We start from the raw sequence: 18,452 nt of genomic DNA, 5'->3' as shown, positions 1-18,452 counted from the left end.
TTCAGAATGATCCTAGTAGTAACCTCATGAGGTATTACGTGAACGAAAAGTGGCACAAGAAAGAATGGTAGAAAGTCTTGAGGGTTTGAACACCCAGACAGCATATGGAGTCCATTTTCATTATGAGACATAAATGAGAACAGATCAAATGCAGAGTATTTTACATTTGTATGTAAATACAGTATGCAGTTTCCAAATTAACAGGTGGAAGTTGAGTTACCAGTTTGTTACTAGTGTGCAGTAACAGGACACCTCAATGGATTCAAAGTGATCATGTTTTTATGAGTAACTTAGGATGCAGCCTCCCTCTGCAGTGGCATCATCTAGTACACCAGCTCATCGCCCTGTCTAGGAACTATTTCCTTGTTGGTCCTTCACTTGTAAGTAATTTCCAATCTACTTTAAGAGGTAAAAATCTCTGCGTTAATGCTCTTGATAATACATTAGAAGAAGCAAATGTCTTACCCCAGTTTCATCAGCCCCTCTTCTCTGTGGATTTTGGCCATAGAGCAGTGAAAATGAAATACAGCTGAGAATCTATTCCTGCTTTCAGGGAGCAAATATCTCTCAATCAACCTGTTAAATATAATTTAATTCCTCCTGATCCATCTTCTGGAGCTAGAGGCTGTTTGCTTGTCTGTGAGGATCATCAGGTGAGAGTGTGGTTTCCTGGTGGTTGTGATAAAGTCTGTAAGGATGGATATATATATATATATATGCTTCATACCCCTGCCTCTGTGCTGTGTGAGTGGTGAAACCCAAACCTTTGCTGGGCTGATAAGCCAAGCCATGCAATAAGAAAGGAACACTCTTACCTTACTTTTGAACACACTCAAGGACACACACAATGTCAGCTTGTCCAAAGGCAGGAAGGATTTGTTTGAAAAGAGGTGGGGGCAAGAAAGAAAACCCCTTCTTTTTTTTTTTAATACTGAACAAACAAAGTGAGGGTTTTGGATCTTTAGGCATTTGGATTGGGAATCTGTAAGCGTGAGGCTTTCATTTGTTTTGAATAAGGCCAAGGTCACAAGTGACCTGAAGTTGTGGCTCTGTTGCTTTGCATGGACAACTGGTTAGAGTTTGTGAATGTGCAGAAAATTTGCCCCAAAACTGCTTCTGTAAGGTCCAGCGTAGCCGCTCCTTCATGTCAAATATAGCTCGAGTCTTGGCTAAGGGAAGAATAGGGATGTTGACATCAAACATCTTCCCATAGCTTGCAGACAGCATTTTGACTTCTGTTTCAAAAGGGTGTTTTCTATGTGCAGAACTCTTGTTTGAAAGTGCAGAAGGGGGGAGGGCAAAGTTAAATAACTCCAACCCCAGAATTTTGCTTGTAAAAATTAAGTATTTTTGACAGACCCTGAAATGCATTTCCCAATTATCTTTGTTTTGCTAAAATTGTTTTCCACTTGGTTGTCAAGAGGGGAAGAAAGGAAGAATCTTCCTTGCAGTCCCAGTTTAAATCAGAGTATCAGGTAGGAGATTGCATAAAGGTTTTGGGCTCATTATTTTGGGTGCAGCGCAGGCAAGCAGCAAAAACAACCTTCCCCTCCCTGATGAACGCCTGAACAGGAATTAGACAGGATGCAACAAGTGGACAAAACGCAAATGGGAGTGTTGGAGGAGGATGAAATGAGGAGGAAGCTGTGCGTTGCCATGGGCCAGCATGCTGCCAGATGGGTGTGAGGGGCAGGTTTGTGGCACAGAGCTGTTTTAAGGACCTATGTGAAAGATGCTACTCTGTTGATGTGAATTTTGAAGACCACATGGCAAAAAAAAAAGTATCTTTGTTGGTTTTGGCATTAATGTCTAGTAGCTTCATCAACAAGACCTGAATGTGAATGGTGTCATGGGAGTTTCCCCTTTCTTCGCTGTCTCAAATAGTGCTGTAAGTCATGTTCAAAGCTTGTTGACGTTGTCTGGGCCCGCTGCCAAGGCCCATGCAGGAGCTGTCTGGGGGACAGGGGGTTTCTCTCCTGGGCAGTCAACTCAAAGGCTTTTCATCTTCAGAAAATGCCACTTAACAGATCGAAGATGCTCAAAAATGCTGACTGCTCTGGTTCCTGTTATCTGTGAATCAGAGCTATGGGTGCTTACTTTCTGACTTCAGTAAACATCCGAGTAGGACTCTTGGTAGCAGCCAAATGCTTAAGCACTTTGCAAACCAGTGGCTCTCAGACACTCACAAAGATGTTCGTGTTGATCCTTCAGCAGGTGCTGAGCTAGAGATGCAGAGCTGAAATTCTGCCTGGAGTCTGCAATTCTCAGAGCAGCTCCAGGAAGCTACATGCAAACTCTTGACTTGGTTCAGCTCCATCTGACACCTTTGGAAATCTGCAACCACATGCAGCTGAGGCAGAGAACAAGGGTGAGACAGGAGGCAGTGCAGGGTAGCAATGCAGCTGCCCGGCTGGGCCAGGTCAGCTTGAGTAGTTAGCGCATGAGACCTGTGAAGACCACTCTGCCTTGGCACTAAATCCTATCTTTGCCCTGAACGGTAGTGGGACCCTTGTAACAACTGGTAACCACCTTATAATCTCCCATGTGTAGGTTTTCCAGATCACTGGGGCAAACTAGAGCAGAAAGTGCTGCTCTAGGCGGCTAGAGTTCAAGTAATGGTTTAACACTTTTTTTTTAGTGTAAGCAATAGCTGATTGATAGGCATCAACTAAAACAGTGTGGTCGTGATCCAGTAGTTGGTTGACAGCTGTCTTCTCAGGGCTGGCACAAATATAAATGCTCCTTTTTGCTATCCAGGTCTGGACCCTTTTGGTGGGTTGCCTCTGAAGAGATGAGGAGAATAGCTACTAAAGCTGAAGGAGAATGTTATTTGCTGACCACAGAGTCTTGGATTGCTAATTAGGAGAAAGTTTCTAACCCTCAGATTTTGAAATCTCTTCCTGGTAGGAGCAATGAATGCAAGAAAGTCCTGCCTAAGGATGTGGCTTGATAAATGTCAAAAAATTGTCACAATTGCAAGAAGAGAGAGCTTGTTATAGCAAGAGATTAAATGAGTGATTTATGAGTCTTTCCAACCTCCTGTTACAGTTGTGATCTTCCTGTGATATTAGCTCTTGTTTCAAAGCAAACTTCAACTCCTTGGTATCATCTTTAGTCTATTCCCATCCCTAACCAAGCTATTAACTTGCAGAATCAGTTATTAAAGGCACCTGTGACCCCCTACAAACCTCCAGAGCCAACTGACTTCCTACTTCTCCTTTCTGATCTGATTTGAGGTCAAGATCTGAATATGCTTCAGCACTCCAGTCCAATTAAAAAATCTAATTTGTGTTTAAAATTTGTTTGGGGGTCTTTAATTCCCTGGCAATAGATTCCTCCTCTCCTTGCTAAGTTGTAGGGAAAAGCATGTTCAGTGTTATTAAATGACTCACCAAACTAGCCCAGTGGCTTAGTGAGCTTATGTGAAGCTTACTGTACTCAATGGAGCATGGTGGGACACCCAGAACTGTCTGCCAGGTCAGGAGTTGAATCAGTGCTATCTAAGTGATATTATCCAGGATGCCTGGGGACAGAGGAAATTAAAAGTCACTAATGCTTACTGCCCTGAGCCAAGACTCAACTGCAGAAGCACCTGCAGGGTTGGCCTGCACACCTACTGCTTTTTTTCTTCGTTTCTTTTTTTCTCCCTTGGTTGAGTCTTCAATGTGTTTTTCTTTCCAAGCCAGTGGATGGCAGAAGGTTGGCTCTGGATAGCAGAAATAACCAGGGATGGGGCAGAGCAAGGTTCTGCTGATGTGCAAAAGGTCTTGGGGACACTGTTGGGAGTGAGGGAGAAGAGTGATAGGAAATGAGCAGCTCTTTCCCTTTTGACTTGTGATCTCCGAGCCTACAAAAACCAGATGTGGGTGATGGCCTTTGCTGTGTGACAGGAAGGTAAAAAAAAAAAAAAGGCAGGCTAGGGCTGTTCCAAAATCTTCATAAAAAGGCTTTGCCCAAGGAAAACCTGGGGTTTCAACTGACAGAATTCCCTCTCTACTGAGAGAATATCTGCTGCCAAATCCCCCCGTTTTTTAGCTGAAAGCTAAACTAATAGAAGTAGTTTTGGATCAAATGATGCATTCCCTTTTTTGCAGTTTTTAAAAGAGAATAAAAAGTTTCTGTTTAAAGAGCTTGGAGCAGAAATGTGAAATATCAAGGTGAGTTGAAAGTTCTGAAAAAGAATTCTTCAGTTTGACTCAAAATAAAACCTTCAGATTATTCTGAACTGCCAGTGAACCGAAAAATCAGTCATTTGCACTAATGATAAGTAACTGGCAGGTTGTTTTGCCTGTCAAATTCTGTGTCTTGTGGAGTGAGCACATTGTTGTCTGCTGACATGATCTACTGAGCTGTTAAAAAATAATAATCAAATACAGCTCCTCTCTGCTGGCAATAAGGCTCACTGACAGGTGCAAGGGACTTTTTTTTTTTTTTTTTTCTTTCCTCCTGTCTGGACCATGAGCATGAGAGACCCCAATCCCAGTTTGTGCTCTCAGAAGCTGCCATGGCCTGATAAATATTCGAAATTTTCCTCTGGGTAGTGATGTGTGGGGACCATCGTAGCAATAATCACTGATTATCTGGATGGCAGTGGCATCTGCAGGCAGCTGCCTACACCAGGGCAGGACACAATACCATACTGTGTCCCAACAGGGAAGGCAGAGGATAAGATGCTGCAGGGGGGAGGCAGTATGTGCTGCCTTTAAACTTCTGCTAATGGCTGGTGTTATCCACCACCACACACAAGGACAAATGACAGAAATGGCTGGGCCCTTCACCTCGGTCAAAAAAATGAGGCAGAAAAAGAATGAAACCTGGGTGTCTCCCAGCTCCTCCTACTGGGAGATGGATGTGTGTGTTTGGGAAGCAAGCTACCTTTTCCACAAGGGATATATTACATACCTCATCTATCTTGACACTTCTGTCTTGATGTTTGCACTTATTTAGCCTTGGGTGCTTTTCTGATAGTGCTGCCAAAACAGAGGGGAGTAGGCTGCCTAGTAGGTGGGGCTGCTGCTTGCTGAGAGGTGGGCTGAGACTGGTAAGGGGCTGCTAGAGAACAAAACCCTGTGCCTTGGTCTCTTGGGACAGAAGGCTTCCCCAAACCCCATGTGGGCCAGCGAGTTGTCCTGGGCTGGCAGCAGCACAGCAGGCTGAGAGGGAAGAGGGTGATGGCTTGAAGGCTGCAAGGAAGGTGTAAAGCCGTAAGTTGCTGGGAGAGAAGATGCAGCGTGAGGATGCATTGAAGCTATGTACTTGCATCAGTCCAGACAAGATGGCCAGGAAAGAGCAGCGGAATCCAAATAAATGTAATTTCATGGTACCTCTAGCAGGTGACCTGGGACTGACTGAATGAGGTGGTGTCTGAGCTGGAAGGAAGTTCTGTTGGGAAACTGTATGAGGGTCTGGGTTGCATCTGAGGTGCATCTGGTGGTTGTGGTTAAGGCAGAAATGTGGTATTTTAACCAAATTGGGGGTGGGGGTGGGAAATGAACTGCCAGTGTGGGCTAGACCTCTCATCTTCATATTGCTCCTCCTGTTTGCTGTGTTGATCCCCAGGAGGTTTCTGGCTGTACTTACAGAAGGTGAGGCAGCTCAGCAGGAGCCTGTCCAGTGCAGCCCAAGGACCGTCTGCCAGGAGGCTCTTGGCAGCCTTGATCACGCTGCGGGAGTGAACCTGACCCTGGCACCTATGGCGTGGGATGGGAGCTGTGAGACTGAACTTAGTACTAAAACATAAAAGTAACCCCTGTATTTGTTTTAAATGCTTAAGGGTTTAGGTTATGTCTAGTGATTCAGTGGTTTAGTTCCACCAGACCCTGCAGGTTTGCTACCCTAAGAAAAGGGAATCATCAATCTAGTGAGCATGGCATGAACAGGGGCCAGGTCTGGCTCTACCTCCAGCTTGCTGTGATCTCTGGCACATCGTGTGGATAAAGAGCAAAACCCAGCAACTGCAAGCACGTCTCCCCAGGGAGCTGGAAGTCTCACCTAAATAGAGCTTATTTTTCAGAAAACATCAGGCCACAGTACAAGTAAGCAGCACTCTAGAAGCCAAACTGGCTTCTATATACCAGAACAGAGCAACATGTCATGCTGTGCCTCTATTCCCCACTTGGGAAAAAAAATTCCTTTCATTTTCCTTCCTTTTCTTACCTTTTTTTCTCTCAAACATGAGGTGTCAGGGTCCATCAGGTGACTGAGCAGAGGCACGGTCACAGCCAGTGTGGTAGGAGAAGGGAAGGCAGGGCTGGGGCAACTGCTTGTGATTACTTTGCTCAGAAGCAGTGTTGCACACATCAGCCTTATTTTCTCCCCCAATTAAAAAATTCCAGGCAACAACTGTCTCAGGCCCTTGGTGCCTGTTTGTCCAGACCAGCCACGTACAAGCTCATGGTGCAAATAACACTACATTTACTGAATGGTTGCTTTCCCTGTTCACCCTGCTGGATGCCCCAATACTTTATTCCAAGAAAAGTGGCATGGAGGCTGCAGGAGTGTTCTTGCTTTCTGCAACCCTGTACGAAGGGTGAGGAGCTGGATTCAACAGGCAGCACTGGCTGCCAGCTCCTGCCTTCATTTGCTGGTTGCAAACAGCAGTTCTGTATCGGGTGATGATTCCTGGTGCCAAGATCTGACTGCCTTCGTGCACTCTTGCAGCTTTCTGAGCCTCTGCCATCCTCAGCAGCCTCTGCCATCCTCAGCAGCTTCTGCCATGACCATGGCCCACGTTGCGTGTTTCTGCTCAGTTCTGACCTTCATCGTGGGGAGAAAGGACAGCAAGCATTAGCTCTTCAGATGTGCTTAGTATTCACACCCTCGGTGCTATTGCGTACGTGGTAGTTCCCCTGCCCTCTTCACTCTTATCCCAAGAGAGACTGGTTGCTGTTCCTTTTGCTGTGCTCCTGTTCCACTTGTCCCCATTGTGTTTTCTGGTTTCCAGGTCACACAGAACAGAAAAACAGAACTTTCCCCCCTCTTTTCTTTTAGTCACCTAAGAGCATCTCATCTCCAAATAACCTTCTAGCCCTCAAGGATCTTACTCCCGTCTATCCTGCTCCCTATCCTTGCTGAGCACAGGCTCCCTGCTGCCCCTTCCTGACACAGCTCTGCTGGGGCTGAACCAGTATCTGCCTCCCTTGGCACCTCCAGAGAAAGCTGGGACTGACGCTGCTTTGTTTCCCAGATGGGGGATTAGAGCTGTAGCCAAAGAGAGTTACAGCAGAAAGTGTCTGCTGTGCTTTGTTAGTCTTTGGAAAATTAAGCTTGAGCAAATTGGTTTTATTTGTGGAATGGAATTTCTCTACCATATTTCTATTTAAAAATCAACGCCAAGATTCAGTGTTTAGTGGAGGGGTGTGTATTAGGCTGCAGAACTCACTATCCCAAGTTAAGCTAAAAAGCTTTCAAAGGTTTCAGTGAGTTTTCTTAGTTACATCGGACAGGACAAAATGTACAAAGAACGGGGCGCTCAATGAACAGAAATCGGCTACCCTGACCAGTGTCACCTATGGGTACCGTGTGCATCTGACTGCTTAATCATCTTTCACTGACAGTTAGCACCATCTCAAGAAGCAGCTACTGGCCATTTAGGACATGTGTAGCAGTTTCCAGGAGGAAAAGGAATAAACTGTCTCTATCAGCCAATTAATTCATGATATCCAGAGCAATGTACATGCTGGGTCAGAAAAACTTGTAGCATCTGTTTGTGTCCCATCTCCTCAAATAATAGGCTCTGCCCTGGAAGACAGATTACAGGATGTAATACTGCTTCACCAGGCAGAGGAGAAGGCAGGGTTACTGGATCTTTTCCACTTCTTGTAACCTGTGCTCTATTTCTCCAGGAAGGAGGTGAGTAGGTCAGTTTGGATGGGGTGATAGCTCTTTTCATAAACCTTACTGAACTTGGAAGAAATTGCTTACACAACAACAGGAAGGGGTTAAACCCTGGCACAGGGAGGCATAGAATCTCCACTGTGCAAGAAAAAGGTCATAGTCTTCAATTTTCATCTTTTCTTTATGGAAGTTGCAGACTTTGTTTGTGCTGAACAATGCAAAGCCAAACCAAGATCAACATGTCCTCAATTTTGCTTTGCATGTTCAGTGCTGTGTACTTACCCCTTGCCACCTAATTTGTAAATTTGCCAGGAATCAAAAAATCCATTTAAAATAGCCAGGAAGACAGCAAAATATGAGTACAGCGAGCTCATTATCTAATGCATGGTTATGATGTACTGAGGGTGGCTTTGCTAAGTCTGATGAAGTATAAAAATGCAGCTAGACAGAGCAGACTGGAGAGGAAGAAAAACCCAGAAAATGTTTCTCTGCTCCAGAAGCTGATTGTTGGTAGAAATTAAACCAGAATGTTTCAGATCAAAAGTATTTTCCCTGTGGAAAAGCAGTAGAGCCTTGTGGAGGATCCAAAGGTGGGTGCTGCATTCTCCTTTGTGGTAGGCTCATGGGTGAATCCCAGTGTTTCCTGAGACCCTCTGGCCTCTCCCCCAGCAAAGAAGGGTGTAGCAACACAGCCCTGGGCTGACTATGCATTGTATGGTGGGAAATACAGGCCAGCCAGAGACCGGGGGAAGAGAGACCCCATTCTTCAGGGGTTTTTTTCAGGGGCAGAGGAGGTGTGAGTGGCCATCGTGGGGTGGCAGTGATTCATGAACTGTTGCATGCAGGCTTCAAGATTATTTTTTTGTGTACGCAGTTGGTTTGATTTGCCCTGAGTTGTCAGTCATTGTTTTGCCCCTAGAAACAATGTAGTAACAGCAGACTTTGAAGTTAAATCCAAGTACTTACGAGAAATGCTGCAAAAAGTGTTTAATTTAAAGAGCTTTCAGTTTTAATAATCTAGGAGGAACTCCAGCTTCCTCTCCATGCTTGCACCTTACTGTTTGTCAAAGCATTATGTTCAACAGAAGGGAAAAAAAAAGTAATCTCATCACAGAGACTGTCATAATTTTATTTCATTTTCCCAAGTATCAGACAATGCAGCTATTGGTACATTACAACGTCAAACTGGGAAAAACTTAAGCTGCCCTTAGTGATCTGTATGAGTGTTGGGATGTCAATACGACCATCCAATGCCTCAGTTTCCCTCTTTGTAGAACAGAAATCATTATGGTTTCCTTCTGTCTTCCAAACGTCTTTGAATGCTAGACAGTGATGCCGATGTGTTGTTTTAATAAGCAATCAATGAGAATATGTATAAACAAAGTGAAAAATAACACAAAAATGAAGTAAAGGACACTCACTTTCTACCTGGTTTTGTAACCTGTCTTCTGAAGGAAGGGGAAATCCTACTACAGCTAAGGTTGCAAATTGAGCTCAGCTGCATTATTAGACATCAGAAAATCCAGCCTGGCAGGAGCAAGAGGAAGCCAGCCTTCCTACGCATCGCTGTCAGGGAGCTATTGCATTCACTCGAGTGTGGTGTTAATGAATTAACTCTGGAACTGTTGGGGTTTTTATTTCTCTATGTGGCCTCTCAGAAAAGGAAAGTGCACAGAATTTTCAAGGTTGTTAAGAAAGCAGCAAGTGATGTCAATCTGAATCTTGTGTTGTTGTCTACTTGATGCACGATGGAAGTTAATGAGGTTAACTGGAAATATTAATTGTCTTATACACTTGCTGTCTACGCTTGCTCTGGCTCTGGAAAATCCATGCATAACAGCAGCTGAAAACTCAGCAAAAAGTGCTTTAACATAGGAAACAGGCAACGTTTGGCCCAGTAATATCATAATGCAGGTGGCTGAGAAATCACTCACTCAATTATATGCATGAGGGGGACTCCATTTAAGAGCAACATTTGGAGCTTTATGGGCAACATAAAAGGAGAGAGAATGAGGTTTTTATATCATTGTGCTCAGCTGTAGAAGAAGCGGGAGGTTGTTTCCCACCCCTTTGCATATGCTTGGACTGTGCAGGGAAAGTGAAAATGTCTGCTCTGAGATTTGGCATGACACCTGGGGAGGGTGGGCTGGACCCGTTCCAGAGACCCCCCTGCACACACCCTGCTACATCCCCTATTATGGAGGTGATTTCATGTGTTCAAGACTGTGCGATGTCAAAACAAAAGCCATACTCTAAAAATAAAAAACTTTGGCTCTTTTACTAACAGTGAACTCTCAAAGCAAAAAGTTGTTTTCAAAAAAATACGATCATAATTAATTGCTGCTTTTCTTGTCCTTTGGCAGTTGCTACAGCAAGTGAAGTAAGATTATCTCCCAGCACGCGCAGCTCCTGCCATTTTTATCATCCCTTCCCAGTTTCCTGTAGGGACCCTGCCCCTGGAATATAGGGGGTAAATCACTTTATTGAAGCTTCTAATGCTTACGGTGGCTGAGGGAAAGCACACAGGTAAGATTATAATGCCTGCCGGGGCAAAGTACTTATGTTTTCCTTTAATTATTTTTAATGCCTTAACCCATGATTTTTGTGAGGGTAGGGCTGCCGGTGCTGTATCTCTGACACTGCAGTGGCTGTGCCCATCCTTTCTGCCAGAGCTTTCCCCATCCCTCCTCCCTGCTGCTGATTAGAAATAACAAAACATTTATTTTTTGCTGATATGGACAGCCCTTTAAATCTATTTAGAGAAGATCCATCCACTAGCTCAGTACTCTTTGCATTTCTAAGAGAGAAATGCCTGCTTTATTTCTGTATTAAACAAAATACAAAACTACTGCAAATACCTTAATTCTTTTTTCTTTCTGTAAAGCTTGACATCTGGGCCTGTAACAGCTCATCAGTGGATTTGTGAGATGAAGCGAATGACATTTCTATATAGAGCACTGGCTGCTGTAGAAATCAGATGGTGAAATGGGACTGCAAAGAATTTGGTATTGAGTGATGATCATCATCCAAGGATCTCAGAGTACAGCAATCCCCTCTTTGCTGACACAGATGATGGGTGACTTACTCCAGCCTGCACAGCAAAATTGGCCTCGCAGCAGACTATCTCTGGAGACCTGTGCACGGAGCACAAGCACTCTGGAGAAGGCATCACATCTCTGTTTTATAAAGCTCTCTGTTCTAATAAGTCTTTGATCCTGGTGTGGACAGAAGCGCATCTGTAGCCGTACATGAAATGCTCAGCCCATCCCTGCCATGCGTACAGCCCACTCAGAGGTTTTCTTGCTCCCTTGCCTTGGCAGAAGATCTGCTGCTGACTTGCACCTTGCTCCCTTCACAGATGCGGTTCGAGCCGCATTCTGTATAAACATAGTTTCTGTGTGTTAAAACACAGCATGAGATGAAGGCAGCATTCCCGCTCTGTCCTGCCCTCAGCAGCACTTCCCCAGGAAAAGGGCTGGAGGGCAGTTCCCAGCAGAGCTACCGGGACCGCAGTCAAACCAAAACCCGACAACCTGGAGTAGTCTTTAGGGGAAGCCGGTAAGCCCCCTAGGCTGTGTTCACCTCCAGCACCCCGGCCGCCCCCCTGTCCCCTGCGGGCACGGCGGGGGGCGGCCGGGTCCCTGCCCGCCCTGCGGCGGCGCTTTCCGCCCCGCGGTGCTGAACGCCCGCCCGGCCCCGCTCGCCTCTGCCCCGGGGGCGCGGGGAGCCGTCCCCCGTGCTAACGGGCAGCGCCGTCCCCGCCTGCCACCGCGGAGGGCCGGGAGCAGCTGGCACCGCCTGCGGCTCCCGGTGCTTGTAAGCGCAAACTCGGGTCTCGGAGCGGGGGCGCGGCGCTGCACGTTCCGCGCTCCTCGCTCCGAGTCGTTCGGTTCCTCCCCGGGTGCCCGGCGGTGGCGGTGCTACCTCTTGCTGTTGCCTCTCCCGAGGGATTGGCGGTTGGTAATGCCAAGCTCCTCTTGTGCCCGCAAGAGCCTGCAGAGTTCACGGATGCTCCTTACACGAGCTGTTTGCCAGTGGGCTGCCGCGGGGATGGCAGGAAGAGTTGGAAGGGATGGGACACACAGTGAAGCCCACCTCTTCCCAGTACCAGCAAGCATCATATTGGGACACGTGAAGATACTCTGTCACCAATTCTGGCACCTCTGTGGTTCTGGCATTCCTGATGCCTGAATCTCGCCCTCCCCCTTCGAATCTTTGGAGTTGCTGGGCACTGGCAGGCAAATTCTGTCCATGACCATATGGTGCTTAAACCTTGTGCAAAGGCAGTTAATGTGCTTCAGGTGAGGCTGGAAATTTAGTTCTGTGCTCCAGCTAGAACATTCAATAGCAAAGACATTCAGACCCAGCTGCACCATCTCAAGCCACATCTGATCAAATTTCTAAAGTCAGCAGCAAGAACTTGCTGATTTCTAGAAATCTTATATCTTGTAGGAAGGTGGGAGTGATGGTTGTCTGTCAGCCAGACAGTGTTGTGCTCTGGGCCCTGGCAGGACGTGAGGTGCCAAGCTGGTGGCCCGAGGGGAGTCCCCGACATTAATGGCCATCAGGAACTCTGTGGCACTCTTTGCTAGAGAAGGAGCATTTGTAGTTGTCTTCTGTTGCCTTCCATTTTGTGGGGTTATACTGGCCTTTTGCACTTGCAGCTGAGCCTTTTGCTGGAAAGAACGGAAAGTCATTTTGTAATCCATCGACATTTTAGTTAACCTACACAGGAAAAGGTTATCACAACATTCAGCTATCATTATTTTTATTGAAACCTTTCAACTTTGATTGGAATGGCCTTCCATATAAGCATATGTGTAAACACACACATATATGTATGTGACTTACGTTTGATAATTAAATTATATAGCTGGTTGGAATTTTCTTTTCTGGAGGATATCTCAATGTGATTCCTTTCTTATTGGAAACGATGCTGTGCTGTAACACTTCAAAATCTCCTGTGCAGCCAAATGTGCATCTTGTACTTAGTACGCAGCTCACCTGCCTGTTAAAGGGCTGGATGAGGCTGAAGCAGGTTTCTGACTTCAAAAATTACTTTGGAAACTGTTAGGAGCTATGTGGGTATTAATGGAAGCTACCTCAGCAGCTGTGAAGATGTTTGCTTGCTGTTGGACCCAGTTATCTTCTGTTGAACTGAAAGGGCTTATGTATATCTTTAAGCAGAATACTTGGTGCAAACACAAAGTGGAGACTGCTTCTCCTCAAGTTATGGGCACTTGGAAGCAGGAAAACTCAGCTGTGTTCCTGCTTCTGTTGTGTGCTTTTAAATGACCGTTGCTTGCCCTGTTGTTTCATAAGAGAATTTACAGGTGTAGACATGTCCTGAGTTTGATGCTACAGGGTTTTTTTGCAGGTCTGAAAACAAATCTGTGATGAACCCAGGTCAAATTTGCTTTGCTTTCTGGGAATATTCACATGGAGGAGTACAATGAAGCCACTCTGAAATAAGTAAGGCCTCAAGAAGCATAGGGAAAAGGCACGCCAGTCTGAGTCTATCTCGAGTGATGCAGAATGATCTGTCAGTGGAAATCTCTCTTTATAGAGCTTTCTGTTGAGAGCTGCTGTGAGGTACCCCCTGCAATCCAGCATCAGGCGCGCTGTGCCTGACAATGCCTCATCACTTCCCCAAGAACAAGGGAGATAAGGGAATAAAAGAGCGCCAGAAACAGCTTTATCAATTGGCAACTCTAAGTCAGGTTTTTATTAAAACAGTGGAGAGTGAGGCCAGCAGTCTGTAGCTTTGCTTGATAAAGAGATTTCTACACATACAAAAAAAAAATCTAGCAAACCCATTACCTTTTATCTCTGTTGTACAATAGCACCAAGTGGAGAGTGTTAGTCACTTCTGGAAGAAGGAAAGGAATTTTACAACATAGAATCACATCTTGTTTCTCATTCTTTTCCCAAGATTTTGTCCATCTGTTCCCTTTTTCAAAAACAAACAAAATTATTAATACAGTGCTTTGATGGAGCCTTCTGTTCAAGGCTCTTAACGTGCTGTACAGATATTCATGATTTTATTTGCTAGAAAGGAGTTTTTAAGTGATGTTGAATTCCTTGCTTCCCACAGGGCAAATGCCAGAGAAGCTGTGTGTGTTTGTGTATGTGTGTAGGGCTGACACCACAACTGGGGCCCTGACTTTGGACTCTGAAAAAATTTGCTCGATCCCTGGTTCTGTCTCAGCATTCCCATAGGATCATACACTGACTGTTTTGTCTGTGTCTCCGTTCCCTTATTTGTAAAACACAGGCATTTCTTCTGCTCTGCCCTGCCCATCTGCATGCTGTGACCTGACTTCAGCTGATGCGCAGGCACACCGTGATCCAGTCCCTGCGGTACAGCCCTTGGCTGGGGATCTGTGCTGGGTGGTTATTTCTGCAGCATGGCATAATGAGACCTTTTAGCAACAAAATGCTTGGTGCTGGACTGGCTGGGTTGGGTACAAATATCAGTGTAGTCCTGGCAACAGGACTCAATTCCGGCCACCCTAATGCTTGCTTGGATTCCCACGCAGGTTTTCTGCCTGCACTGAGGTCTTTGTTGTTGTTGCATTGCTGTTTGTCCTAAAGGTAGCTCATAGGGGCTTACCAGAGCTGCTGTCAGTCCTCTCTCTGCATCACTAGCAAACTCACTCTAATTCTCCTTGGATGTGATGTGGCACAAGGGCAAAAAGAAGTGCATTGCTGTAGCTTGTGGAACTAAGGCCCCTGATCCCAAATCTTACTACTTTTATAAAGGCACTAGTGGTACCTGTAAAGCACTGGTGGAAACGCATGTCTGGTGAGGACTGCAGATTGAGGATCTCCCCTAGAAATTGCTTCCTGAAAATCTCCTTTTTGCCTGAAACATCAGTTAGGGACTGCCAGCCTGGGACAACAGCCCAGTCATGATGTTCTCTTAGTAATTTTTTTGGTCCTTTTTGTTGGTGGAAGAGACAAAAGGATAAATTGGATAAAATGCCCCAGATGGAAAGCTTTTGTTATCAGGGAAGAAGCAAAGACATCCAAGAAAGGAAGGAACCAAATGTATCCAGCACTGCAATGTATTCGGGAACAACCCACTTGCTACTTACCAGAAGTCAGAACCTCGGCATCTTAAAATCCCTTAATAAGGGAGCAGCCAGTGCAACATTTTGTGGTTTTAAAATGAAAAATACTCTCCCTTTTCACTCTGTTTTGAAATAGAGCTCATAATGGTTTTCAAAATATACTCTGCAAGTTGAGTTGGCTTGTGAACCGTTCATCCTAAATAGACTCACAAAGTTGACCTGACCTGAATAAAAATGGCTTTCAGTGACACTGGCCAGTCCCTGGGTTCCTCTGCATTGCAAAATTATGTTACAGCTGGGTACAGATGGCACCTTCTGCTGAGAAGCTCAGAGTAAGATTAGTAAAATGGGTAGGGTTTAGGAGTATGGTGGGGTTGTAGGATGTGGTAAGTGTAGCAGACAGAGCTTGGGTCATTGAGAAGAAATGGGTAGGCATTGTCTGTAGACGTAGGGAGAGACTGCTTGGATGGGCTCAGTAGCCATAGAGGAAAGCCGGATCATCTTACAAGAGGGTTGGTCTCCAGCTGTCCCCACCAGGAAAAGTACAAACAGTAGCAAAAGTACTTACTGTGTGTCTAAATAGAGAGATGTCCCCAGGCAAAACCTCCTGGTCGAGAAGACACTTGTCTGAGAGGATCAGCTGATCCTTTTGCTACAGCAAGAGAGTCCTTTGGCCAGTCCTGGGGGAATGTGCCTTTTCATCGTGTGATAACTAGGGGCAGCCAAGGCTTCCTCGCTCTAGCCGAAATCTCATCCTGCAGGGTGGGGGTGCCTGCATCCACATTCAGAAGACCGGGATCTACCCTGGGCTTGGGTTTTCTGGCTCATGGATGTGTCTCACACAGAGGCAGAGAGGACTGAGCTGCCTGAAGGAGGGAGTATGGGTCTCTTAAAGAGTCTAATGTTGTTCCAGAGTAAACAGAGGCACTGTGGCTGAGCAATGTGAGGGGATTTCTGGGCAGCGTGCCCAACCCTCTTGGGGAAGGGTTGGGGGAAAATGAGACCTCGGAGCTCGGCTGTATCCCTACTGATCTGTCCTCTCACCGTCTCCCACCAAAGAGCTGTGAAAGCCACTGAGCCTTCTGTTAGAAGGTCTCAGGGCTACTCTGCAGCAAGTGACATGGCAAAACAAGATATTTCAGGAGGGCAGGTGGGGAACAGTGAAAGTTCAACACAGTGTGTACTGGAGAAATTGGATGGGATATTGTTGTGCAATTTCTTGTCATGACTTGGCGTGACCTCCATTATACCCATGAGATCATCTCCAGTGAGTATCAATAGTCTCTTCCCCTATGCCTTAATGTATTTTTAATACCATGTAACTGCCAGAAAATAATATTCTTTCTGGAAGCTTTCACTGCAATGTTTAGTTATACATTTATCCTATTGCCCGTGAATTCAGGATCCTTAGTTACCCTGAGCTCAACACCTGCAAAAGTAAAAAAGAGGTTAGGAATATATATCCACAATAGTTTTAAAATAACATTGGAAGTCATTGTTATCTGGCCTGGTTGAGTACAAAGTTTGATAGAAATTGTGAAAGGCAATTCCTAGTGCCTGGACTGGGATATTTTGAATTATTTTAACTTACTGATGAAGCAGTCAATTAAAAAGCTATAAACTATGCATACAAGCTTCCATATAGCTTTAGTTCCAGCTTTTTACTTTGTTTACCGAATATCACACCCTTTCACAGCACACAGACACTTGGTAGCATGTGAATTGTATACTCTCCTTCAGATGCAAGTTCTTGTATCTGGCTTTGCTAGCTCTTAGCTTAGCTACTAGCTTAGGACATAATTTTGCCCATCTTGAATCAAAATTGGGTAGGATTTATGAGGCTGTATAAGGACCTAAAGTGTTCCAAGCAGTAAATATGGATTGGTAAGAAGAGCATACGTGAAATGAGTGATGATAAGAACTATGCTATAAATATAACTAATCATACAGCTATTGCCTCTACTTCAGTTGACTATATGACAATAACACTTAATGCTCTTGATCAGAGAATCTCAGATCATTCTGTAAGGATTTCTTCTTGTTCTCATTATATCAGCAATGAAAATTAATATCTGGGAGATACAGTGAACATCTGAGACTCGAACAAGCCATTACATATGACATGGTGGAGTACAAACCTAATTTCCATATATATCCTGCTCACTGGACCATACTGCCTGCTATGTACCTGGCTGAGCACGGTTATATACACACCTGTAAGCACATATGGCTTCAAAGCAGCACAGAAACAGACCAGGCACTGCGAGCAATGCCAGAACTGCCCGGCTGTATGGCATGTGAGAGGACTAAGGGAGAGAAAAGTGACCCCTTTGGATGACTTTCCTGGGAGGGGAATGATCTGGCAGGTAAAATTGTTGATTCTCTCTGAGCTAAAATCACATGAACTTTGGCGTTCTGATCCTATCCTCTCTGCTGGGACAAGAGATAGCAGCATGATATCGGCAGTGGAGCTATGACCTGAGATCCACTTCTGCCTGGGCCTCCACTGTCCTCCCTTGGTCTTTCTCTGTCCTGGTTTTCTGGGAAAAGACTGCTTCCTGATCCCTCCACACAACTGCTATGTAAGCTGCACCTTGTAACTCGCTCAGCTCAGTGGTAAGCAGGTGCTGAAGGGATGAAAAATTGCCTGCACCAAGCTCTGGAGTGGTTGGCAAGAACAGGTCGATAGTCTGATGCAGTGGCGACAGCGCTCCACCCTCGCTCTGTAAATGCCTTGTATCTCCTGCTGCCAGTCACGATGGAAATACAGACGTAGCTTTTCTCAGGAAGATCTAAATGTTCTGGTTGCTATTTGGTAAGGGGGATATTTCTCCAATTAATTATTGAGTGGAGCTCTGGCTGGAGGAAGGGGCTGCAGAGATGTCAAAGTGAAATGGGGAGAGTGTTTTAACCTCTCTGAAGCTCTCCCGCAATCGGCAGCAGGTTTGCCTTGTGGGACCTGGCCAGTTCTTGTTCTACTGCACATTGTCAGGGCTGGCCAGCAGAGAATGGCCTCACGGGGACTCTGCCAACTTCCACAGCTTGTGAGCCCATCTTTTCTTTCTTCTTGGCAGCAGAGATATGCTGCAAGAAAACTGCTACCTGCCATTTGTGGCTTCATCCTGCCTTTATTCTCCTGAGCTGGATGGAGGGTCCTGGCTATGCAGCTGTAGGCAGTGGGGGAAGCGGATCTGGAAGAGCAGGTGCAGGGACAGGGAGAGGATTGATCAGCTGAGAAGGAGTAATGGGAAGGGCAGCATGGTCTACTGGATATAGCGTTAGACCGAAAATCCAGAGACCTGGGCTTTCATCATCCTAGATTACATGGGCAAAAGAGGCTGCAGTGATCACCTCACCCCGCGCACTGACCCTCATTCCTCAGCGGCATGATAAGAAAGCTGTGGGACCCCAGGCAGATCACTGCATCAACTCATGTTTTCGTTTCTCCAGCAGTAAAATAATACTCTTCTATGTTGGTGTCCTACAGACGAAAGGCACTTTTCAGGGGCTGAAGTGGGAGGGATGAACTGTGCTGCCTTTTCC

Source organism: Falco naumanni, chromosome 13 (genome assembly GCF_017639655.2).
Source record: "Falco naumanni isolate bFalNau1 chromosome 13, bFalNau1.pat, whole genome shotgun sequence".
NCBI classification, from domain to species: Eukaryota; Metazoa; Chordata; class Aves; order Falconiformes; family Falconidae; genus Falco; species Falco naumanni.
Note: the sequence above shows the minus strand (reverse complement) of the source record.